Source organism: Typopeltis vanoorti, chromosome 4, assembly GCF_054136105.1.
Source record: "Typopeltis vanoorti isolate ZY-2024b chromosome 4, IOZ_Tvanoo_1.0, whole genome shotgun sequence".
Lineage (NCBI taxonomy): Eukaryota > Metazoa > Arthropoda > Arachnida > Uropygi > Thelyphonidae > Typopeltis > Typopeltis vanoorti.
In genome coordinates this window covers 35458125-35485224 of record NC_143552.1, presented here as the reverse complement: position 1 = coordinate 35485224, position 27100 = coordinate 35458125, and the positions used below count along the sequence as shown (strand labels likewise).

Genomic DNA, 27100 nt, shown 5'->3' with positions numbered 1-27100 from the left:
TCGGGTTAACGCTAGATTATCCGAATCACTGTAGTGTAACTAATGTGCTATATTTTCTTTAAAACAGTTGTAAATTAAAAGGTGAATCACTTTAGGAAATTTTTTTTGTGTTTATTTTAAAAGAGTATATTTTTATCCTTAACAAAATAGCCACAGGAAAATACTTTTCTTTTATTCCTACATTGATTTCGTTATTTCATTTGATAAATAACATTTCTATGTCATTTATCAACATGAAGCAACATTAAAAATCTAAAATCTACTTTTTAATGTCATTTGATTTTAATAAAATTTTATGAAAAAATTCTAGTATTTTTGCTTATTTTGCATTTATGAAAAACTATTACAAATGATACTGTAACTATACTGATGTATTTTAAAATTATTTAATGGGCTATTTGTGTAAGAAATAAGCGATTTAATTAAAACCCTTCGTATTTTTAGAACAATATATGCAAGTTTTTCAAAATTAAAAATATATTAAATATAAACTGTGAACCCCTAATGAAGTATGTAAAACCTTATTTTTAATTATCCTTCCTTCGTTGTAATTTAATGGCATTCATTTTGTTCGGAATCATCCAGTGTCCATAGGAAGATACGTTCAAATTGAAATATATCGTAAATAAAAAATGATCAAAGCATTTTATTTTAAATAAAGGGCGTTTAATTAATGATATTATAAACCTGACTTTAAAACTAGAAATGATTCTCAGCTTTTATTATTTTTTCTTCATTAAAAAAAATAAGGAAACTGTACGCCTCAAATAACTGCTTATATTTTCTATGTTTATTCTTAATTAATTATAAATGTTATTCAGTTACATATACTGAATGCATGGCGAGCAGTGTAGTAGTCTTTTAAAGAGCGAGTTTGCATATTGTATAGTCATCTGTAGTAATTGTAAGCGATGCAGACCAGGAAAGTTAACCTTATCTACATTGCCAAATGTAAGTTGTAGTTACTATTCCTTTACTTTGTCTGGAATTGTTCTTGATGAAATCCAGAGCTGCAGCTACTAATTAAGTAGCCGAATAATATGTTCTCCACTACCCGTTACACTACATGCAATGTCGCCATTAGTCGAGCTGACCGACCGTTCCAGTTGGCCTCCTTAAAATTGGATCTGTTTGTTCTTGCTTGCGTGAGACAGACAGTCTCTTCGCAATGCTAAGGCTAGCGTTGCAAGTTCTAGCCAAAGATATAGCGAGTACTCTTTTATAATAAGTGCAACAGAGGCTACGTGCGTTTCGAAACGACCTACCCAATAAAGTATTATTTGTTATCACTGCCATTGATGTTTTGATGAATTACGTTCAGAATGTCTTTTTCCAGCTAATTAAAACTGGTTAATATCCATCAACTAACTACTACAGTATATTAGTAGTGTATGAAGGAGAAGCGTAATTCCGGGAGAAAACTGATAAAGAATTTACCTTCTCTTCACTTTCGTTAATTTATTTCCTTGGATTCATTTTTTGATACAAATACAATATTAGCAAAATGGAATTATTTAATTTTTAAAATTATATAGCAATTTCATGATTGTGTTGATTTTCTAAACTTTCTCCATAATTTCTAGTATAAAAAGAAAAGGTAAAGTGAAACCTGACATGTTGCATCTTGTGTTTCCCCTTTTGTGTGAGCGGTGCCTTACATTGACTAATGCGACATTTCGCATTACGACATTAAAGTGGTGTTCGTTTTTAAATTTAAATAATTCCTGATTTTCAGCCAATTATCCGTGTAAAAGTTAATAAAAACCTAAAATTAGAAATTATATTCAAGATATTGTTTTACATCTGACTATAACACAATTTTTCTCTCTCTAAATTGTTAATTTTAAAATAAAGTGCTCAACCAAAAGTACCAATTATCCATTTAAATGTAGTAGTAATAAAAACATGACGATGAAAAACCTTTCCTGTAGAATTAATTAGCAATGTTATTTTTATTATGAAAAAAAACAGTCACTTATGAAAACATAATGCCTCAATAGGTATGACAGCTACTTAAAAATAAGGTACTGATTTATTCAAACGTTCAGGATATTGATAGTGGAATGGTTTACCGTACATTAATCAGTTTTTTTTTAAATTTTCATAAATTCTGATACTCATCAGTCGTATCAATATATATTAAAACTCAATGAACAGTTTCATCCTCTGTTTCATCCTCTCTTCATGTACGCATTTGAAACATTCTTCCTTCTATAATACTTCCAATTGAATTTCCTCTTTTTTTATTAACTTCTAATCCTGCATGGTACTATGTGTACTAAATTTTTACAACCCATTTTCGAAAACAAAAAAAAAATAAAAATAAACTCATCAAGAATCTTGAAACATTAGATTTACAATTTGTTTTCAGAGTCGAGAAAAACTTCTTGTTACCGATGAATTCGTCTCTTCTTGTTACCGATTAATTCATGTCCCCCCCCCCCCCTCGAAATGCAACATCAAGAAGAAACATCAGTTATCGGAGCTACGGAAATCGTTTCTGTTGAACCTGTTTTATACAAGAACAACTATCTTGGAAAGTGCAGTAAAAACTTATGATAGTGCTAATATGTACGACAGGTTCATAACTTTTCGTCAGTAGGATTCACAAAAATGGTTTCGTACTATTTTAGTTTTTTTTTTTCAGTAAAATTGGTGATTTTTGTCTGTTTTATTGTGTTCTTTCCTTTAGAAAATTAGTTTTATAGTATATTAGTGTAGATTAGATTTTAGTGTTTTTAGTGTAATAATTTTTAATAATGAGTATGAGTTTAAAATGACGCCAAAAACGCACAAGAAACGTAATGCTAAGAAGAGCACTGCAGGCGAGAACAAGAAGGCTAGCCCCGCTTACGAGGTTATTGGAGATATGGAGGAGGTTAATGAAAATGAATTAACCACCAAAATAGCATAGCAAAAGAGATGATCCGCATTAAGATCATCTCTCTGATGATCTTAAAGCAGATCATCAGAGACAATGCGGGAATTACAAAATTTCGAGAGGCGTTTAAATGAAGATAGGCAGCAAAGTAAGAAACAACAAAGCACGGAAACAGGTAAGTCAAGAAGTAACAGAAATCAGGTAAGTGAAGTTGTTTGTAAAAAGAACGATGTTATTTGGTATTGTGACTCTGACAAACGAGTTATAACTTCGAATTTTCCTGGAGCTAAAATTAAGAATATAGTTAGTTAGTATGATGATACAACGGCCGTGAGTCCCTTTTTACGGGGAGTACGGCACCACCTCAATTCCCCCCCCCCATTTTATCCTGGTTCAGGACCGGCATAGCTGACGAATCAGGCCTCTTGGCCTGATTAAGTATTCCTGACTGTAATCGTGGGTGTGTTCACGGGGTCGATTTGCCTGCTTGCGGGAGGGGAAAAATCCCAGATAAACTGTGGAGAAAATCCCTGCTGTCCGCGCCCAAGACCAGCTAACTTGGCTATGTCTGAGAAAGATCCTTAAGCTCCTCACCTCGGCGACGGGAATCAAACCCAAGACGCCCCTTTCCCAGGCATATGGTTGCGAAGCGCATAGCCACTAGGCTAATCCCGCGGACATTAAAAATATAAAGGAAGCAATTCAAAAACAGAAAAAAGTAAACGAGATCGTAATTGTAGTAGACACTAACGACTTAACTAGCGATAAGTTCAGTATGAGAGAGGACATGAAAGGGTTGTTGGAAGAGGCGAGAGTGAAGAGGGAAAAAGTGAAAATCGTCAGTATTTTACCTCGATGTAATAAAAATTAATTAAGGACTATGATGGTAAACGGTTCGATGCGTAGACTGTGTATAAAGAATGAATGTGAGTTTTGGATGTGTGAAGTGAGTTTGAGGGAAGATTGGATTTGTATAAGAGGGACGGCTTTCACTTGAATGCGTTTGGTATCAGGTGTCTTGAAAAACTAATAACTGGTATGAAACCTAACACAGAGAGCCAGGGAAACTAAATTGTGAAGGGAAGAATGATGAGAATAAGGCGACAATGTTATATAACTGTGTTAATGACAGGAATGGACTTTACCAGGGAAATGTTGAGGAGAGAACGATATCAACTTTGTGTTCGTTCAGTTCGGACCCATCAAACGTGTGCAAAGATGTGTAGCTGTATAAGACATTAGAGAAGAATAGAGATCTGCATGTTGTCCAATTGTGCCATGCAGACTGCAAACAAGAGTATATAAAAGTCCATGCAAGCAGATTATTATATCTCTACACGAATGCTAGGAGTATCATAAACAAAGGGGGTAGAGTTTGTTGCCTTGGTCAATATGTTTGGACCTCATATTGTAGGCATTAATGAAATCTGGCTGTCAGAATCAAAAATGCTAACTGGTATCGAGCGTAAGGGTAGAGTATTTTAGGAAGGGTAGAGAGGATAGGAGAAGGGGGGGGGGGACGTGCTGCTAATGATATCGGATGACTTGAATCCAGTTAGAGTTGAGACCTATGATTGTAGTAGTCCTGCTAACAATATTTCATGTGGCAGTGAGTTTGAAACCATCTGGTGTGAGATAGAATCTAACAAGATCAATTACATAATGGGGTGTTGTTATAGACCTGGTGGATCGGTTGCTAGTGATGAAGAAATGCATCACCAAATAGAAAAGATGAGCACGAAAAGAGTAATCATAATGGGACACTTTAATTATCCAAATATTGATTGGCTAGCAGTAGAATCTCATGAGAAGAATGAAAATGAATTTATTGAGCTGTTGAGGGACAACTTCCTTAAGCAGCATGTGACAGAAGGAACTTGAGGTCAATGAGTGTTAGATTTGATTATGGTGTCAGATGGCGTTTCAGTTAAAGACGTAACTATTCTGTTTCCGGTTGGTGACAGTGATCATGTTGTACTCACTTGGGAAGTGACTAAGTTTATGAATATTCCATTCTTCATCCAACTGTGAGGAGTATACTGAGTTCAGTGGAATGGGATCGATTGCTAGTTGGGGAGCATTTAAACAATACTTAAATGATGCAATATCAGAATGTGTCCCGAGAGTTCGAAGAATAAATAGGGTAAGATACAAATGTAATCTTACTAACCAAGAGATTCGTATGAAGAGGATGATGTGGAAAGAATATCGTGTGCTAAGGATGATGTCCGTTATGAATATTATAAGCAGCAGGCTAGAACAATAACATATGTTGTACAGAAAGCAAAGTTGGGTATGAAAAGCAACTGGCTCTATGCGCTAAAGGCAACCCACAAGAATTCTATTGATATGCTGCAAGTAAAAGAAAGAAAGAATATGAAAAAATAACTCTTCTAAATGCAGATGGCGTGAGGGTTACAGATGCAGAAGAGGTTGGTCAACTAATGAGTGCCCATTTTGTTAAAAGCTATTAACCTGGTGTACGCAACATTGAGCTCACTGCTACCTCTTAACTGGATGAAGAAACTCAGATGTATAAGAACGAGGGTTAGAGCTGTTGCACAAACTGAATAAGAATTCAGCAATATGAACTAATGAGATATCTGCACTTGTTTTAAGAGAGTGTTCAACTGAACTGGCTATTCCTCTGACCTGGATTGTTTAAGTCTGTGAACAAGGAAGATTCCGCGGGAATGGAAAGAATGTATGGTAATTCCATTGCATAAAAGTGGTGCAAAGACCGATATATCCAACTATCGACCAATTAGTATCTCAGGAGCGGTGAAGATTTTGAAAAAAATTGTTAGGGGTTCGCATTCAGAAATGGGTTGACAGTGAATCTCTAATTTGCAATGACCAACATAGGGTTACTAAGGGAAGGTCGTGTTTTAGCAACTTGCTCACATTCATAACAATGTTATCATCGAACTCGACAAGGGATAAGGATACACCATGATACTTTTGGATTTTGCTTAGGCTTTTGACAGAATACAGCATGGTAGACTGTTGCATGAATTGAAGAATATGGGTTTGAATTATACATATTAGCGTGGATAAGAGGATGGCTGACTAACAGATATCAAAAAGTGGTCTATGGGGGATATAAGTCTGCAAGATTAAATGTAACCAGTGGTGTACCACAAGAATCAGTACTTTATCCACTGTTATTCAATCTGTACAGTAATGATATTAGGAAGGATTTCACAAGCGATATACAGCTATTTGCTTTTGCTAATGATGATGCAAAGGTAAGTAGGCAGGGTAATCAGAAATGCTGCTGATATGCAGTACTTGCAGAATGATTTGAATAGGAAGGAATTGTGGGCATGGTCAATGTCAGTAAAGGTAAAGTAATACACTTCGGCGTGATTAGATATCCAATGTCGTATTATATTAGTGGGATTATGCTAGAAGAAACTGAGGCTAGGAATCTTGGAGTGTTAGTAGATAGGAAGTGGAAGTTCAGGGGGCCATGTAGTGAAGATTGCAAATACAACTCAAAAGATAATTGCAATACTGAAATAAACGTTTACATGTAAAGATAAGGATGTCATTTTGCATCTTTACAAGGCCTTGATAAGATCTCACTTGGAATATTGTGCACAGGTCTGGTTGCCGTTGTGATTCTGATATAGTAGAGAGAGAGAGAGATTACAAAGGAGAGTGTTAAACATGATCGCAGCATTGTGGAATTCTGATTATGAAGACTGAGAATTTGTAGACTACAGACACTATCAAACAGGAGAAAGAAGGGTGATATGATTGAGACAAACTTCTGAAAGAGTCATACAGGACTTCAGTTGATGGAATTTTTCAAGTTATGGAAGGGGGGGGGGGGGAAGGACAAGAGGGTACCCTTGGAAGCTGAGAATTAGTGCGACTAAGAAGAAGGTGAGTACTAGAATTTTCTCTCATAGGGTGGTGCATGATTGCGATGGATTGCCATTGGATGTTGTGAGTGCAAGTAGCGTGAATGTATTCAAGAATAAGTGTGATAGCTGGTGTGTAGCATAGTATGTGGCCTCCCTCAATGAATCCCTGACTCGCTGGAGATCTTCTCTTAATACTAATAATATTATAATAAAAAACTTGATAGAATAATTTGCAATCTTGCCACTCATCTAACAATTACCCTGAATTGCTTGACTTTCTTTAGATCTAATTTTTGTTCACATTTGTAGAGTATTATCCTTTTGCCAATATACCAAGATTTTTTATCAGCCATCTACAAAATCCTGAGAACTCTAGTGTAATAGTGGAATGTTGAAATTTGGAAGAAACAAAGCTACTAATATATCAACAACGAGTACAGAGTTATGAAAGATTATTTTTGTCAGAATGGCATATACCATGATTGGATAAAATAGCTGCAATTTTTTTTCACTAATAAACTTTTCGTAGTTATTGTATGAGATCATCGCCCCGCTTATTAGAGGCCCGAATTGGCTTTAAAAAGTTCCATGGTTTGTGTCTGTTACTTTTCTAATAGGTCCTATTAGCCTATTCTTAACCTCTTAACGTAAAAGAACAATAATAATAGACTTAAGTTAATTATTTCACTTTAAATTCAAAACCTAACTAACTTTGAATTAAAAAAAAAACTCTCTCAAAATTTCATTTTTCTGTTCTGCTTGTACCAGTGTATAATTATCACTTTAGTATAAGAGATACCAACAAATTATCAAAATTAAATTCAGTTGAAATGACCTGAAATTTGAAATCTCTTACTATACAAATGGTAGTAGGAATTTTTGGTTCCAGATAAATAAATTAAAAAAAAAAAAACTTTTTCGCTATTAATGCTCAATTTTAATTGCAATTATTTTGTATTCCGAAAGTTCTACAAATGGTCCCATTTCTTTAACTTCTGTACTGATAATCTAAGTAAATCGTCTCTACCATATGAAAACTCATTGTGTGAGTCTTCTTTGATATATTTTCAAAAATAAAATTATAAATAAGAGAGATCAAAAAAATACAAAAAAGCCGGATGAAAAAGATTTAGAATTGATAACATCTCTGCACTGAAAATATTATCTAGATTAACTCTCGTTTTACATTCACCACATTTTACAGCATTTACTTTCTAAGTTAGGCTTGGAAATCAGTTTATACTCGCTCTAATATTCCTGGAAAACCAAGAAATGGATTACAAAGTGTATTCAACGGCATATTCCTCTGAACACTTGTAAAATTAACTATGATAAACTACAACCTGCCAATAATCATACGCTGTTCACACTTTCCAAGTAGTTTTACGTTCTTTTTGTTATCTTGACCACATTTGCTTCCATCTTTAAAATAATCGTATCCATCACTGTTTACAGAAAATTTCAATTTGCCACTCAAATCAAACAAATGTTTATTATAATTTTAAGTCTTTAAGAGGGTCGTTTACACTCCAGTTTCTCATCATTTCTTATATGGAATTGTTATGAGCATACCAATGGTATTGAGGAGCTGATTTTGTAATTTAACTTACTGTAGGCTTCCTCTTAAATCTATAAAAGCTATAAAAGTCTCTATATCTTAAGAAATCAGAAATCATATATTAAGGAGGAGTTATCCTCCTTAATATATGATTTATATGAACATTTGACAAAGATCATGAAAATTAGTATCTTAAAGTGCCTTCACACTAGTAGTAGCAACTGTGACATTTAGATAGTTTGATTACTTTTACGAAGATGGTAATTTACTCACAGTATATGTGTATCAACATGTTTTAATTGAACAATAGAAGAGCTACTGAAAAAAATTCAATGTTATCCTGTCATAATTTCGTGCTTGAGAAGATCTTGTTTGTCAAAAATCACTCGTAATCCTACTATACAGAGTACATGGTGTTAAGTATGGGATGGGAATTTTATGTGTGCATAAAACTTCGGATGCACTCCTCAATTTCTGAAAATAGTTGAGCATTTTTTTTTTTACAAAATAAAAAAAATACCGTCGATAATATGAGGCTTTTTTTTATCCGGTATCGTATCTCTCGCTAAAACTTCTGCATGTTCCTAAAGCTTCATTATAGGTATAAGCGACAACACACACACTCACATATGTATATAACAGCAGTTGTGTTTGTATATATGCGATCGTCTGCAGTCGAATGCTTTGTGGCGAAATCCAACATGTGATAAATGCACAATCTTGTCCTGGATGCACAGGACAAATGCACAAAATTATCCAGTATGCCGTTCCATAAATGTTCAGAAAGAAATAGTACAGGAACAAGAAAAGTGCGAAAAATTAAAGGGATCCATAAAACTTGAAACAGTAGCTCATCAGCATCTTCAACGAAGATTAATATATTTCCTTACTCTTCAAGCGACGATGATTTTGATAAAAACGTAGAGCATTTATTGTAGTGGAACCTTTTCTCAGGAGACAGGAAAGAAGAGTAACAGATACTTCCAGTATTCATATGATGTCATAAAAGCTATTAAATGATCCTGTAAAAAAAAATTGCGGTGATCACTTAGGTGCATGTTTGTTTTTCCCATATCTCTTGCTTGTTGATGTCATACGCATGCTTGATTTTTTATGAAATAAATAATATGTGAACATTTGATTTTTTTTTTTTTAATTTGTGGAGAACCAATATTAAGACTTTTTTATTTTATGTTCTGTTTTTGCAAAATTGTATTTTGACAACACAAGAACTTTGAGTTGGCGTATCGAATGCTAGTCTTATAAGATAATAAGCACCAACTTCGTTTCATTTCTTTTCATGCCTTTGCCTTTTTTTTAAACAGGATCCTAAAGAGAACCAAATTTGGTCTTTTCGTCATATCCCCTCTTGAAATAATCATAAGTATCAGTATATCTTTGTCCAGATGAGATACAAAAAAAAAAAAAAAAAAAAACTCACTCACTCGTTGGATTAAAGATCGTTAGAAAAAAAAATCACTAGAAAGGTGAAATTCATAGAAACAAAAATCATCGCCACTATTTCCTATGTACACAATGCATTGAGGTGAAAAAGGAAATATACAGATAATCATCTTATCCATAACTTAGGCTGAGTTTGACGTTTTCCAGCTCAAGCTGCATAATCTAGCTATTTTTATGCAATCCGTACAATAAAACATGCAACTGTATTAATTAAAAAACAGAATGTTTTAAATTAGCACATTTATGTACTGAAATGTTTCATATAAGTGTGAGAATAATATATATTGCAAGAATGGTTCTCTGTTTTATATCTGCTCATCCAGACTGTGTATTATTTTGCATAGGACATTTTGTGTAGGACTGTTTCCCGATGTTTTCACATTTCTGCAAAGAGCCCTACACAAAAATGTCTAGCATTAAAAACCTTCGTCACTAAAGTCATATGGTGGTGTGTGCGCCTCCTAGAAATATAAATCTTCTTCGCTCGAGAACTGATAATTAATATTCTATTATTTCTGAGCATTTCTTTCACTTGAACAAATATGCTATATCTGTTCACCTCTAAGAGCGTCCACTTCCCTCCAAACTTCTTGAATTCTTGTGATGGTTTTTTTTTTAAGATTTCATATGAAGTTTTCAGCGTGCACCATACTCGATCGTTCTGGCTGTTGACATAGCCATCCAAGTGGAACCCAACATCGGCTGAAAAACAGGTTATCTAGAACGTTAATCTCTGAACTAACAAAACCATTAAACCAGTTGAGTAGTCTACTCGACCAGCCTGGTCTGTTTTAGTTCGTGCACTTTCTAAACCAGACAAGGATGAAGTATCACCTTTTGCATTATTTAATATTCTCTCCCGATAGTGTTGTCAAAGCTCTAGTAGAGATTTTAAAACATACACTTCTGAACGTGTTACTGTAGTATTGTGCTTATGATCATCTTTACCATCACTATAATTGATATTTTATATGATTTTATCTAGTCTGTATTGCACTAACCTGAATATGATGATTAAAATATGAGAAAACTATACAGGTAGGTTTGTCATATTTCATGCGTTGTCTGTCATTTTATAATTACAATATATAATGATTTTCTCATGTCATTCATAACAATTCACCACAATTATCCTTAAGATGGGAAGCCAGTTTTAAAAGAAATTGATTAAATTTGACATAGAAACTTTAATTTTATGTTGTCATTGATACCATACTCAGTATTTAAATTTGAATCCATGCCTGGTATATAATATACAAGGTGCATCCATCTAGTTCCTGTCGATAAGATTGGTATTGATATCATTTATATGATATTTGACAGAAAAACAGAATACCAAAGCGCATAATTATATAAATTGATCGAGAAAGTTATATAAAAACTTCAATTTTCATTCTATTTTTCAGGAGTTTTCCAATTCATAAAATGAAACTTGCCTGTCTGGTTGGCCGAGTGATTAACGTATCCACTGTCTAGCCTAGTAGGCTGTAGGTTCGAATCCCACCAGGAAAAATGGATGTTTGCTATTATTTTAGGGGTGGGAGAAGGATTTCATTACGTCGTGTAAAACCAACTTCCTGCTTACTGGAGGCCTGAAGTGACTTGAAACATCTTCATGTTTGTCTCTAGAGCAGTGTGTTTCAGAACCCTGACCTCTCCCGGGTAAGAGTTACATAAAAAAATCTCATAATCATCAATTATTCCTATAGATAATGTCAGGTAACTCATATCAGAGATCAGCGTTTCTGATTGTCGTCTTATATTCTTCTTCATGAACACGCTTTCAATTGTTTCTTTTTCTTAAATCTCATCTGTCCTTAATTTTCATTTCGTACTTTTCTTACTGCTCTAAAATATCGTTATTTTTACATTCCCAGGCTACGTCAAAAGATTATCACTTCATCAATACTGCCTGCTATTCGAAGAAATATTTCGAGTGTTGTTTCCTAATACATTGATTTCTTTATTCTTATTCTGTCTTTCTTTTTGACAGTTTTTGAAAATTGTCTTCCTAATTTTCATTTTAAATGGCTGTTTGCTCTTTCATCTCCTTTTGCTAGTTAACATGCCAGCTACATATGACAAAACAGGTAAATTGCAAATACTTAATTAATTGGAATATAAGGTCAGTGTCTATCTAAAAGTAACTATATTTGAACATTTACAGAAGTTTTGGCTCAACGAAATCGTATTCGATACCTCATGATCTCAATTTCCATTACTAGAAAATACGTTTCTCAAATACTTAAATTATCAACAACCCTTAGGATTTGACCACCAAGTTTTGTAACGAATATGCACATTAGCTCTGATTTAAATTTAAAACTCTAATTCTGTATAGTTATAATACTATTTCATTGGTCCCATTTATACTACAGCACTTCCTTCGACCAATTAGGACGCGAAGAACCTTTCTCAAGGTTTTTCATCTGAACCTTAGAATGTTTTTTAATTTTAATTTACATAAACCATTAGTCGGTGTGAATTGACTATTCTTATACTCGGGTGGTAAGGTTTATCCTACCGGAAGCTCGGCTTTTTCATCCCGCAACACAAACGCCAGATGAACACACAGTTTGCAGACATAGCACACTGACTTCATGGTCTTAATTTTGAGCGGAGACAGAAACAAAAATCTATCGAATATCCTCAAATCGCATCTTTCACAAATACACCTGTTTTAACTGTTCGGTTTTAATAATACTTAGAAAATTGTTCACCACTAAAGGAGATTACACAATTCTTTGCTAAACTGACCCAATTCTTTACCAGTCCTAATCTTCATGCAACTCTTTCATTACTGTAATATTCTTCCTCATAGCACCTGTTTTTGGTTTTATAAGCATATGTCTTTTTATTCGAATCTTTACCAAACAAACCCGGAATTTTTCCACTCGTTTATCTCAGTCTAGAGATACCATGAATATCTATTTTCCAGTCCTTTTTCACAGTACCTTTCCATTTTCCTTATAGCAGAAATCAAATATATATGTGATCTCTTTTTTTAAAACTAAACTATTCATCCCTTAGACTTTCTTCCACTTTATCTTATTCTTGTTGCCATTATTATTTTCATAAATGGTGCAATGTTATTGCGCCTTTATAGTTGCTACAGCTAGCTCCTTTTTTGTATATCGAGACAAAGATGTAATCTGAATCTACTGTTATATAAGTATCTGTTAAATATACTACTTATATACTATATATGCTTATAGAACACAGTTTGGGCAGATATCTTGAAATTCTAAATCTGTGATTTTAAAGGTACTTCAGTAATGTCTGCTATTTCTGAAAATGAAGACTTCGGTTATTCAAAATTCGTCAATTCTTTTTAGGATTACGTCCATGGTATAATAGAAACAAGTATGAGATTTCTAATCTTTGCAATAAATCCACATATGTGTAACAGCAAAGCTTAGTGGAAATGGAAATACACTCCCTCCCCCCCGTAAGCATGTATTAAGTTCAGTACTAAATTAAAAAAAAGAGATAAAAATCCTTGAAATAACTAAATAGAAAGTTCTACTAATATGATAGTGATATTTCTCATAATTTTTTCGACCATATACTTCTTCTTTTTTCATATATAATGTTAAAGATACCAAGCTGTTTTAAACCTGGTTTCACTCCATTTCCCAAATAAGCAAACAGACAAACAAGTCAAGTTTGCGCCTGCAAGTGTTGTAAGTCGAGCTGACCCTGCACGTAGTGCAAGACCAAGGCAACTCATGGTAAAAGTAGAATAAGCTCTGATCACTAATCTTAATATTTACCCTTAATGCTTTTGCACATCTCCTGGAGGAGATGATTTTCTACCAGTAGGAATAAAATTTAGTTTTGATGTGTTTAATTCACTAAGAAATTTACTAGAATTTCCTGACATTTTCCAGGAAAAGTGTGTATCCTTTATTTATTCACATCCAAGAGTGACTGGTTGGGTCACCACGGGTAGAAATAGGCCTAGCCCCTCCTCCATCATAGGGGGAAGGGCATCTTCAACAATTCACCTTATACTTCATATTATATTATGTATATGCAAGTTACTGACCAAGCTATAATATTAAATCTTCTCGTCATCATGCGTATGCTGTTTTAATGGAACTGAATGTTTGTGTTTTTCTGCGGAAGGTAAAATCCCTGACAAGACCAGTTAAATAGCCTTCAATTGAAAATCCCTTACAAATACATTCCATGCATCTTAAATTGGATTCGAAAACTGTAGTCTTTCCAACCAAAACAACACAGTCTTTCGACTGTGATACAGCAGGGCAATCTATGCAGTTATCATTAAAGGTATCACATCCTCATATCGCATTTGTTACAACTTTCCCCAAAGTGAAGGGGAGTGGGGGGATTTTCATAAATGAACACTTGAAGGGATTGAGGGGAAGCGAAGCAAATCTAGAATGATATCGTGTCATAGAGGTGAGCCATTTTTATTAGAAACGTTAATTTTTCCGTTTAGAATAATTCTACAATTTTCAAATAATTGAAATATGTAATTCAATACTGAATATTTAAATACAAACATGATAATAAAAATTAAAAACTGATGAAAAAATGTACATACGTAAAAAAAAATTCGCCTCATGACTATTGCCAAAGTAACTGAGTTGTTAAATAGAACAGAGTAGTAAAAAAAAAAAAAAAAAAAGTTTACAACACGAAGACAGTTGGATCTGTAAGCCATTAATCTGAAGTGATAAAGCGTCTAGAGATTTTTTTCTCGTTTTTATCGTAATGTGCGCCTAGTTTTTTATCATATAAACAAAAAAATGTGATTATTTCTAATTATCTTATAGTATTCAAAATCTAGTAAAATTACTTTTATTGATGCATTTCTTTTTTTTGTAACTAAATACATCTGGAAATTTAAAAGAAGCTTTGTTAATTTACTTAAAAAAAAAAAAAAAAAAAAAAAAACATATACAATACGGAAAGGAAATACAATAAGGAAAAACCTGAATTTTGCGAGAGGTGAAATCACAAAAGAAAAAAAAAAAAAATTAAATAATTTTTGTCTTAATTTTATTTTAAAGGCAGTGGAGTTGAACTGAATGGAAAGTGATGGTTATATTTTAATAAGTGATTTAGTTTGCATATGATTTGTGATAAACTATATTTATTTCAATTCTTTCCAGGTATCTTCAAAGACTGTGAAGACGGAAAGAATTATTCCGAATGATTAACATTCTAGGTGAGCCTGATTTAAGACTTTTCTATTTTATTTTACAGTTTAAATTTAGGTTATTTTTAGTATTTTATCGATGATACAAAATATTAAGGTTTTTCCTTTCAAAAACTAGAATTCTTTAAGTAATTTATTAAGGATTAAAAATAATTAACGAATAATAAATGAAACGTAAGTTTTTTTATATTAAATAAATTACATTGTTTTTTTTTTTTTTGCTGTTCTATAATACGATTAACGTTTTAAAATTTACTGAACTTTACAAGGAGCCAAAAAAAAAAAAAAACCGTTGGCTGATAATTTTATTTTCTGAGTGTGAAAAAGAAACATATCATTATACATCATAAGTATATTAATCTGCTATTATGATTATGTGGTTATTACTAATCGTCTTATAGTATTCGAAATCTGATAAATTGGGTTTATTTAAAAATATTTAAATGTAGAATTATATTTTTTTAAAATATAAAAAGCTCCTATATATTATATTGTATATATACAATGAAAATATTATATATATATTAAATTCAAAAAATCCTTAGCTCATACGCAGTCGTAGGTGAGAAGCACATAGAAAAAGATTTAGTTAGTTCCTATTTTAATTACTTACTTAGTTAAATTAAGGGGATAAAAATCCCTTATTATTTTACAGCCAATATGCGAAATTCTAAGATCGAAAACTACGATCTAAGAGTTTCATGCCGAATTTTTATCCTCTTAATTTAATTAACTTCGCCAGAAAAAATAGCCGTTTGGCTTTTCATCTTTCTTACTTAGTTATTATAATTATAGTTATGTTTGGAGTTATTATAATTGGCTGGTTATTCGTAATATATTAACAGCATGAAATGTTATAATTATACTTACATTTAGTTGTTATTGTAAGTATAATTATTATGCTATTAATATTTAAATCATTTAAACTGATTATATAACTATAACTAATAAGTTAGGACTAAAATATCTTTTATTCCTAACTTTTAGTCCTAGTTTTTTTTTTTTTTCCCCAGGTTACTGCTACGATAATTGTAAGTTATTATCCTTTCGCTGCATTTCTGCAAATAAAAATCAAACATGATCAAAGTCCACAATTACAGATTAATTATACAAAGAAATTATACAAATAGCTATATTTTTATTAAATCTAATTTGTCAATCTTGCATTAATACTAAGTTCCACAGCAACAATTATTTAATGAGTTAATTCGGTTCAACATGATTTAGACGATCAAAGATCTTCTATTGAATACTTCCATCTGGGCTTCGTAGCGAGTCCCTTACGTTCCATTGCTCACATCGCAAGATTGAAGAAGGTGAACAAAATTTACCGCCACCTAAAGGCTAGTCCTTTCTCTGTTGTATGGCCTTGTATTGCGTGCATTCAAGGAGTTTTTATTCGTCTGTCTCCGACCTGTCCTCGTTTACGCTTGCACCCATTTCTAGACTAAACCAACTTCCAAGGAAAGATGTCCTCCTTGATCTTATTGGTTGCTTGCAGGTACCCTGAAAATCCCGCCCTCCCATTGGTTACGTGCACCGGGGCCCGCCAAAAGGAGGGAGAAAAAAATCGATATGACGAAACAGAGCGGAGTAGCGCCAAACAGTTCTAGTTAGAAGGCGCGCGTGTGTTCGTATTTCTAATATAAATCTTTCTGTGTACATTTCAGAGTGTGTCTTGGTGTATTTTCTTCTAGTTGATGCTCTTCAGAAATAAAAACGAAGATACGAGTGGAGCCACATCGTTGTGTGCCTGCTGTTACGATCACTCGTTTTTATCCGTAAATGTGTCTTACAACGATTGAGCTGTCGAACTACACGTATTCTCGACTATATATGGTGATTCGATTCTTCTGCATTCTCCGGAGTGGGTGGGGCTGCACCGCTTATTTGTAGCAGGCAATTATCTGGTTTGGGCAGGATTTTTATTTTTTCCAGAACTAAAGCCTTTATCAGTACATCTGTGGAAAATGTCGTCGGTGCATAAAAAATGTGCGAATGACATCTACAATCAGTGTGAGCAACAGACTTGAATTTGAAGGCATTACTTGTCGTGTCATGCAGCACGTTTCCTGTTTATTTTTACGCGATAAGTTCAAACGACTAGAAACTCATATGTAAAAAAGTCGAATGTGAAAGTAAGAGTAACCAACATTTTTTTTTCTTTTTTAATATATGTAAGATCATCTCCTAGACGTCAGTATTTCAATAATAAACATACACAAAAAAAAAAAATTGGATGTCATAATAAAGAAAAGATGATTGCTACTGATAAATCAGTTGTCTTGAATATGCTTAGATTTAACAGACAGATACAAGTGTAAGAATAAAAAGTTATGCAGCGCCCTCATAAAAATGGAATGTAGCAAGCTGTGACGTCACATTTTAACTGTAAGTATAATTTTGGTAGTGCCGTTCCATATATCATTAATTTTTATCTTTTTTTTTTTTAATATTTATTTTTAGGTAGGCGACAAGGAATGTTATTTTATAGTAAATTTCCATAAATAAATATCAAATTTTTAATACGCAACGATCATTCTTATGATTAATGATAATAATTAATGAGCTTCCTATTGCTATAATTTAGTTTCCTGGTATTTTCTTCTATTAGAAGATATTTCCTTTGTCTAGAAGATCATAATCACACTTTAATGTGATATATTAAATGTGCATAATGTATTTAGAATTTCTCAGTTATATATTATATTTGCATTTGTTTTCCAGATGAGAATAGCATTAAACCACTAAATTACATTTTAATTTCCTAGGTCTACATAGTAATTGTAGTGTTGATCCGAAGAACATCCTGTAGAATAGTCATCTGCAGCAAACAAAAGGTAAACATTATCCTCCTTTAAAATTAATTATATATATAAAATACAGCAAGTGGTTTAAAACTATTTTCATATATTAAATATTATATGAGAAAAAATAACTTAGTTCAACACACACAAATCAACACAATAATTGTTTTTGTACACTATTTTCATCCTGGTCATTGTATTGCAATCAATCATTGACTCGTATCTATTGCTTAGTACTTTTGAAATTATTTAGTATAATAATTACACTAATATTTCAAAAGAAGTTCTCGCTAATATTATAATAAATTTAAAATTTAGGCGGCAAACGACTTTAATCGCTCGGTATGACATCACCCATTCTGTTTACTGAAGGACAAAAATTGCATGTAAAAGTTCTGTTTATTCTTCAGCACGTTCTAGGATTAGCTGTTATCTGATCTTTCCAGCCTGGGTGCCAGAGTTTCCCGCTCTTCATCCGAAAGGCAGTGTTTTCGAATTATGCAATGGCATGGATGTTTGCAAAGCCTTTATTTAGGTGGTAGATAATCTTTCGTGTGTAGAATTCACATAAAAATGGTTGTGATAATTAAAATAATTTTAATTAGAAAAAACTCATCTATATAAAAACAACTCCTTGTCAAATTTTGAGCCCATAATCAATACAATATTTCCTATACAATAGGAAATATTGTATTGATTAATTACTAAAAATAATACGTTGCTTGAAAGGAGTTTAATATCTGGGTTATTATAATACTGGAATGTAAACAAACTTAAAAATCTAAGTTAACTTCATCCGTCCATATATTAACCACTACTATAATAGGTCTAATCATTAAAGTTACTCGCTCCATGAGATTGGAGTTCTAATAACGTTCTGAAACTGCTGTAATTAATGTAGGATAAGAAGTTCCATCCTTAGCAGAGGATGACCCTTAACTGATGTTCCATGAGTAACTTTTTTAAGTATTCAGGTCATAAGTATAATTCATGTCTAATATGATCCTGTCCTGTTTCGAATTAGTGAATGAAGCAAAGTGTTTCATGCCTAAAAAAAAAAAGGAAAAATCTTTCGCTTCAAATTAATTTTTACTTCAGAAATGCAACCTTTTGTTTGTCTCCAGCTTGTATGATAGGCAAGAGATCTTTGAATTCTAGGGATCTAGTGATAAACAATTTATTGCCAAAGACCGGAGTAGTGTTTTTTTTTTTATGTTATAAAGTGTTTCATATCCATGCCCCTCATTTTGGCATTTCTCATATTTTCGACTGATTTCCGCAATAGGCACATTGGACTCCCATTGCAATGTATCAAGTCTTCTCTTGAGAAGACCTGCACATTGTAATTCTGGCTAAAGCTATTAGGCCAATGTATTACTTAATCACTACTGTTCTTCTGCCTGGTTTACGTGAGAGAAAGAGAAAAAAATATATATTACTACCTCCGTAATAATTATTAATTGCAATATCATATTTCTTTTTTGGCTTCGTCCATATATTTCGTTATGTAATTATAGGAAAGGAGGGTTATGATAATAGGGAAGCGTCTTAAAATGTGCTGCGTAACAAAAAAACTTTGTTATTATTTTAATTAAAAAATATTCTTCGAATTTCTTTTATTAATACATGTTGGAATACCTAAATTGTGTGAAAGTAATAGCCATCATACTTTGCGAAAAGATTTTTAATTTTTCTTTTAATTTAATGTGTGTATAATCTGGCTTTTCACGACCTTACTAGAGAGTAATTTGTAAGGAACTTTCAAGTCAAATCCTTCAGAGCCTTATTGCCAGATGACAATTAGTTATTGAAGTAGATTGCGTATTAGTAGTTGATATTCTTAGTCCAAACCATATATCCTGAAGTAAAATAAAAAATTAAATATTACTTTAAAAATGACAGATTATGTTTGCATTATTATATTGGCAAAACGAACATTGGCTTGTAAGTTTCCGGGAGTCATTTTACCTCTTTACAAGGCGTATAACTTCACCTTGTTTTCGAAGTGCAAATTAGGGTGTTAAAGATAATATCAAGATAATGTAATGTATAGTGCGAGGAATATATCGAGAATGCACCAGAGGAAGAGGAATGGTATGATTGAAAGGATCATACAGCATTCCGGTTGATGGAATTTTTTTACAGAAAATGGGGAGAAAACTAGAGAACATCCTTGGAAGTTGAGAATGAATTCACTCAGGAAAGTTGTGAGAACTATGCTTTTCTCATGGAGCGATGCGTGATTTGAATGGCTTACCTTCTGATTTGATGAGTGCAAGTATTGTGAATGAATTCAAGAAGAGGTATGGCAGGCAGTGTTTCTTGTTTTAAAATCAACATTATTCTCATTGTTCCTTCAGTTCAATTCCAACTAATGTAGCTCATACACTGAACGAAAAGTTAAAGAATTTATTCATGTGATACCTTAAGGAAAAATTTCGATCTAGAATTTCATCACCAGAATGAAATTGTAATAACTTCGATGAACTTTATGATGAAGAGAATTCTACTTTCCCTTTAAAATGAAATTATAATATACTGTTAGTATATTACAGTTTCATTGAAATGAATATGTCTAAAACTCTAAAAACTATTTCCGAGAAAAATACATTGAGCAACTTTGTCTGGCCTTTTCTTTGGTCATGATCATATTTTGCCATTCCAGACATGCTACCGGATTTTGAAAATATGAGTCAGTATTTTGGACCATTCTTCTTATTACCTGACTAATAGTGCATGCAGTACTGTTGTGCATCTGTCTGGCTCGCCCCAGACCGGTTCTATTGGATCGAAATCGGAAATCTGTGTAGTGCTGCAATCAACGTTTTTTCCTATAATTTTCCTCATGCCATGTTGCAATAGCACCTACTATATAACAAGACATCGGTATGTTGAAAGAGACATGGGTCTGTCTATAAACTACCACAATGTAGAAAGCCTTGCATTATCCAGAAGTGTTGTATATCCCACGGTCTTCATCCTTCCAGCTACTACCACCAGATGTCAGAGTCCACACAAGGAGAAACAGCTCCATACTGTTTCACACGCACCAACAAATTTCGCAGTTGAAATGATACTCTGCATAAAGCATTTCCTATCTTTCAACACTCGCCTTGCATTGTCATATTGATATTTGGCTTCTATGTATCAGCTCTGCAGAAACCGATCACAATTTCATGCATTGTCTTTGTACTGAGTGTTTTCTTGGTTGATATTGGGTTACGTAATTTCTACCATTATCACGAACTGATATTGACTCCTATGATAGCGTTTAACTGGAAGCCCATAGCGACAATAGTTATGTTTATTTGCCATTTTATTATTACAAGATTATGTAATATATTATATTACAAGATTATGCTTATAAACATGTTTCTTTCTGAAACAGGTAAGTGGTCCAATACTTATACTATGTAAATTATTATTACATATCATTTTAATAATAGCAGTTATTAATTTTATTATTAAAATAAATTATTAGCTCTTCGTGACTCATTTATTGAGAGAGGTTTGTGTGTTCGACATTTTCTGACAGAAGGGAAATAAGAGTTTTAAAAATGAAGAAATAGCTTTACATAATTTATTGGTTATTTTATATTTACAGCAAGCTTTAGACCGTATGTTATATACTGTCAGAGTCCAACTTTTAGTAGCCATTAGTATGCAAATTTTGAATCTTAATAGGTTGATCATTCTCATAGGTATAACTTGTCATAGATGCTTTTTTTTCTTATGAATTAAAAACAACTTCATATTATTAAAGAACTTGAGACAGAGGCAGTTTGCTCCAACTTCTGGACAGACTTTCCCAAATTTGTCCAGAACAAACGAATTTGCTTAAAGGATAATTTTTTGATTTTTTACACACTCCTGTTATTCTTAACTCATTTTTCTATAATATTTCTAATGAATTCAATTTTTTTTTCTCGTTGTAATGTCCTTTATATTCTTGGAAAGATTTGTCATATTTCCCTCATTTATTCTCCTGGTATTTTTTTTTTTTTCAAAAGAAACTAGACGAAAATGTTCTCGCCAGCTATTTTAATATAAGCTGATTTTATTACACCTGATCATCAACTAAGCCATCTGAGAGCGGTTTTTATAACAATGATTCATAGCATCCTCTGGCTTATCTTTTAGAATTTGAGATGCAAACTGAATTTTCTGTTCTACTGCCTAACAAGTCGAGTTTCATTTCGTTTCAAAGACTGTAACAGTAATTTACTTTCGCTTTCTCCAAAAATGCGTTACAATCTTCCTAATAGATAATTCCGATGCCTGAGAACCTGATTTCGTTTGGTAAAGATAAATCGGGTAAAAGCTCTTCTAGTGCGCACAGCAAACTTCTCAGACACCTAAAGATAATAAAATGTAAAACAATAGAATAAGTTGTAACATTTTGGTATGTTCCCTTTCTTTGACAGAATATTCGAAGTTTAAAGGGCGCAGCTAAAAACGTTTAAAAAGAGTAGGTTTTTTTTTTTTTTTTCAAAAGACTTTTATAACTTTTTTTGTTGAAACATTTTAGCAAACACTTTCACTAAAGTATTTGCTAGAACAGTGGTTTCAACCCTTTGTTAACTCCTTCCTATACAAATCTAGTCATCATCAGTTTATAGTCCAGTTCATAGTAATATTAACGTGTGTCTGAAAGTCTTGAAAAAATTTAAAAAGTAAACCCTTTAACCAAACTAGTTTACTCCCTACTGGTTAAAGGGTTGATTTGGCTCAAAAAGAAGTTGCATGTTTGGTCTCTAAAGTAGAATTTCTGGATTATTTTACTTTAGCCCACCTGCGGTACGACCGTTATTGTATTGAAAATTACGAGGGGGAGGGTCTAGAAAGTTCTGATAAAAACCTAGAACAAAAAAAAAAGATATTAAAGCAAGTGATATAACCACAAGAAAAAACATATATGTTGGTTTAATGATATTTAACCCCCCCCCCCCCACTCGTACAACGTGATATATATAATATTATTATTTTGTTTCTAATTTTGGAACAGAAAGCAACTGAGAAATCTGAAAGAATTTTGTCATTAAGCTTTCTTCAGAGAAATGCAGTCTGGGTATGTTCTTCAGTTAAACATAACTGTTGAGTTTATATTTTTATTAATTAATTTTTTGTTGTAAGGGAAAGGAAAATTGTTACTGGCTTAAGAAGTTATTTATGAGAAAATGTGAAGTATAAAACATGTTTTAACAGATAATTTTGCGTTTTCATTTTAATACGGTACATTACAACTACTGTATTATCTCCTTCTGTTATAACTTGTAAAAAAAAAAAAGGTGATATTCCTTTTAGCAGTATCAGCAAATCCTACAAGTGAAGTTGAATAATTAATGCAGGGTACTAATTATTTAACTGTACATACCTTTTCTGTATAAGGCAGCATCCTTTTCTTTGCGGATGCAAGTGATTAATACAAAGAAGGAAGTTATTTGATTTTATTTTTATAACCTTTATAATGACAAATTTCCGTCTTCGAAGTACTTTTACAACTGCTTTTGCAAATAGTTGGGATAAAAAATAAAAGCATGTGCTATCCTTCAGAGTTATCAGTTCATTTTCACTTTGATTACGAATAAATAAGATAAAGAATAGATAAAAAAAATTGTATACTTCTATTCGTTATCTTATTTATTCGTAATAACCAAAGTGAAAATGAACTGATAATTCTTGGAATATGAAACGAATATTTCAAGAAGATAAGACCTACTTTTGTTTTTATCCCAACACAGTTGGGGTTGGGATAAAAGTATTAAATTAAAAAAATATATATTTTGAATGCTTGGGATAAAAGTTTGCGGTCTTTCATTGTAAATATTTTTTCTTCGTTGTTATGATTAAGGATATTCATATTTCTTACTTTTGCTTTTTTTGTCGTTTTATTTTAATAAATAATTTCGTTTATTGTATTTCGTAAACAACTGTTCCTGTGTCTCAAGTCCCTTGTTATCAACATATAATAAAGATATATTCACGAGTTCTAAAAATGAATTTAGCCTACACAAATTCCTTAGCTTTTTCATATGCCTACTCCATGGGAATTATCCGTTCAAATTATAAATATTCACAAAGAATTCTACAAATCCATACGAGAATTTTTCCCCTAGTATTTTGTTTTTGTCTACTGTATAGAACACTTTATAATGCATTTATTTCCGTTCTCCCGATCTTTGATAATTACGGTATAGACAAAATACAAAGAAAAAAACTTTCTTGTGAATTTGTAAAATTCTTTGTGAATATTTACGATTTGTAGTTTCAAAAAGCTAAGAAATTTGTGTGGGTTAAATTCATTTTTAAAACAAAGGACCATTCTGACTATAAATATTTTATAGATACATTTGCAAGCTATTAGAAATTGATTATCAAAAGAAATGCCCATTACTTGGATCGTATCAAAGCAATTAATCCTCAGATCATCATATTTTTCTTAATGCTAAGTTCTCCTTTTGCTGAAATAGCGTATTCTATGAAAGTACTTTCTGCTTCTAGCAAAAGTTCTACCTTTTAACAATTTTTATACAGGTTTTACAATGGTTATCTTTTGAAAAACCTGTTTTACGTAAATTTTGTTATATATGACCACTTAACAGACTAACTAAGGATTTCAGAGGTCATTGATATTTCTTCTTTTTTTTTCTTTCAGATTTTGAAGTCTATTTGTAGGCTTACGAAGACTACATTCAAGACTGCAAAGGTAGCATTGACATATTTCAAATGTACCTTCATTTATATGTATTCTAGTTGAAACACTTTCATATAAAAGAGGCTTAGGATTTGTAATTTTCCAGTCTAGCAATGCCATTTCTACCAATTTGCAACTGTGACAGTCATTTGCATGCTATTTTATATATAGTTAAACTTTCAGTATAGGAAGCGTATAGTTTAAACGACTAATTTCCATAGGAATCGAGATTTACTTCTAACCTTTTCTAGAAGCACAGATTTAATGGACTTTCTATCCACGATTTCTTGGAGTGAACTTTTTGCCTTGTTCTTAAGTGTTTATATATTTCTTTTTCTCAAGTATCATACATTCAAAAAGCCTATTTTTAGGAATCCTACATATTCTATTTTGAAATTCTTCATGCTCACCAAAGAAATCCCTTCATGATTCATATATTTTTATTACTTTCATTTTTAAAGATTGATACAATAAACTTTTGCTATCTTCATGTGAGATCCGGTTGCTTTGTGGCATTTACTAAACCTGTTTCTTTAATATCAATACAAACGGGTGCGTTTCTTATTACATTAATTCTTTCAGTAAGTTGATACACACAGTACAGGAGAAGTTAGTGACGTTTAAGTTGGTATATGCATTTCGTAATTTTAAAGTAATTAATACATGCACCATCAAAGCACATTATCACTTTTGCATTTTTTGTTTCACTATTTTTATCAACTTTTGTCCACTATTTCAACTTTTTCTATGGTTGTTCCTCATTATTCCCAAAGGGCACGTGTCGTTTAGCTTGTTTCATCTCATTGTCAATTTTTTCTTTTCTTACTTTTTTTTTGGGTGGGGGGGGAGGAGAAGGAACCGCTCTAAAGAATTTTCTTCCTTTTCAATATCTTTTTATCATTTGTAGTTATAATAATGCAACAGTAAAGTCATTTACAAAATATCCGAGAGGAAAATAACTGGAATAATTAATAACAGAAAAATATAAATAATGAAACGAAAATGAAAAGCAATTCTTTAAGATACAGAATAAAAATGTAAAGTAAAAAAAATGCTAGACAGAATATTTTATACATTTTGCAAGTCGAATTTTTTACCACTCTTATACATATAGCAAAGTGTTTGCACAAAGAATAATTAGAGAACTTAAAAAAATTCAAAATAAAGGATTTATCAAATAGATAAACCAAAAAATTATATTACCTTTTTTTCTTTAGTGTTCTTTATCTTTTTGATAAATTCGGTAAACCATAAATAAAGACAAAAATTGCAATAATGTCTGTAACTCTTATTAATTAAAATATATTTAAATATATATCTTTTTGCATAAACTATATTAAAATATATAAAAACATCGGCGCTGAAAAATTGTAGTTGCGACTGCATCCTCTTCAGCACCAAATTCTTTCATTCAAAAACAGCCCAGTGAGTGGAAATGAAGTATGGATTTTGGTTTGTGATTCTTACATTTTAGCAGTTTGGTTTGATTCGTCTTACTCAAACAGCTATTCTGATCTACTCAATGAACAGAGATGTGAAGAACACAAAGTCAAAAAGTGCACATTCTGCTGACCCTTATTTTGCTGTAGGCGATGCAAAACATTACGCCTATAAAATAAGGTTAGTGGCATGTGAAGTATGTATGCAAAATGCACATTAACAGTAAGTGATGTTAACGTATCCTTTGCATACAGAAAATAGTAGGGTTAATTAGTAGTTCATATCATGTGGAAGGACAAATCATGGATAGCTATTTTTATGTTCTGCTTTTAAATGTTAATTCTGGACTCAAACTTTAAAATTCAAAACAGAGAAAACATACATATAAACATTCTAAAACCTAACTGATACAAAATGTTGCTTCGTTTCCGTTTACAACCTTAAGAGCCCCATTTACTCCTCTAAATTTAAAGCCAATATAGCTTCCTCAGCTACTACTTATCCTACTCTTCCAGAATACTCTGATTCATCTCAAAAGTGGTTTTTGTGTGTATCGTGACCTTCTACTGTATACCATTAGTGGCATGGTATATTCTCTCTCTCATAGACTTTGTTTCTACCTTATGTCTTTCTATATGTATTTCCATGGACAATGTTCTTCTGAATTGAGCACCACCATCATTTCTCCACTTTCTTTTAAGGCTATAAAGAACATGAGCGGCTTCTGATCCACATACATTTACTGCACTGCTTCAAACCTAACTATCCAGCTTTTCTTCCTGTTCATTCCTTCTGTTTCTCGTCTTTATAACAGCTTTCCTCTCTTCTGCTGTGTTTAAGAAACATGTCAACAGATTCCTTTCTTTTTACTCTCTTGCCACACCAACGCTGCAAATGTTATGGGACTTTCGTGTGTGTGTGTGTGTGAGAGAGAGAGAGAGTGATATAAAAAATTACCAGAACACTATTTATTATATATAAAGATTAGTCAAGATACTTCAATTCCCTCTAGCACATAACAGATCGCATCTTACATAACAAATTAAACGTATTCAGTCTGAATTTTGAACATTAAGAGAATATTTCTCTCGCTCATCACTGCAAAAGTTAGAAGAAAGATAGTAGGAAATCATATTTGTCTTTGAGCGATAAAGCAAATTTCTATTTTTAGTCTTTTCGAAGTTGGACTTACTCAC

At 32.3% G+C, this 27100-nt stretch overlaps 1 long non-coding RNA gene across 1 annotated transcript in view; it reads left to right on the top strand.

The window, feature by feature from the left end:
• Window positions 1-24476, top strand: part of LOC150107229 (uncharacterized) — a 297998-nt gene extending 273522 nt beyond the window's left edge. Inside the window, exons 7-9 of the long non-coding RNA XR_016548179.1 lie at window positions 14917-14972; window positions 17735-17803; window positions 24426-24476. This is a non-coding gene — a long non-coding RNA (uncharacterized LOC150107229). The remainder of the gene's footprint in view (window positions 1-14916; window positions 14973-17734; window positions 17804-24425) is intronic.
• Window positions 24477-27100: the final 2624 nt, after the last annotated feature.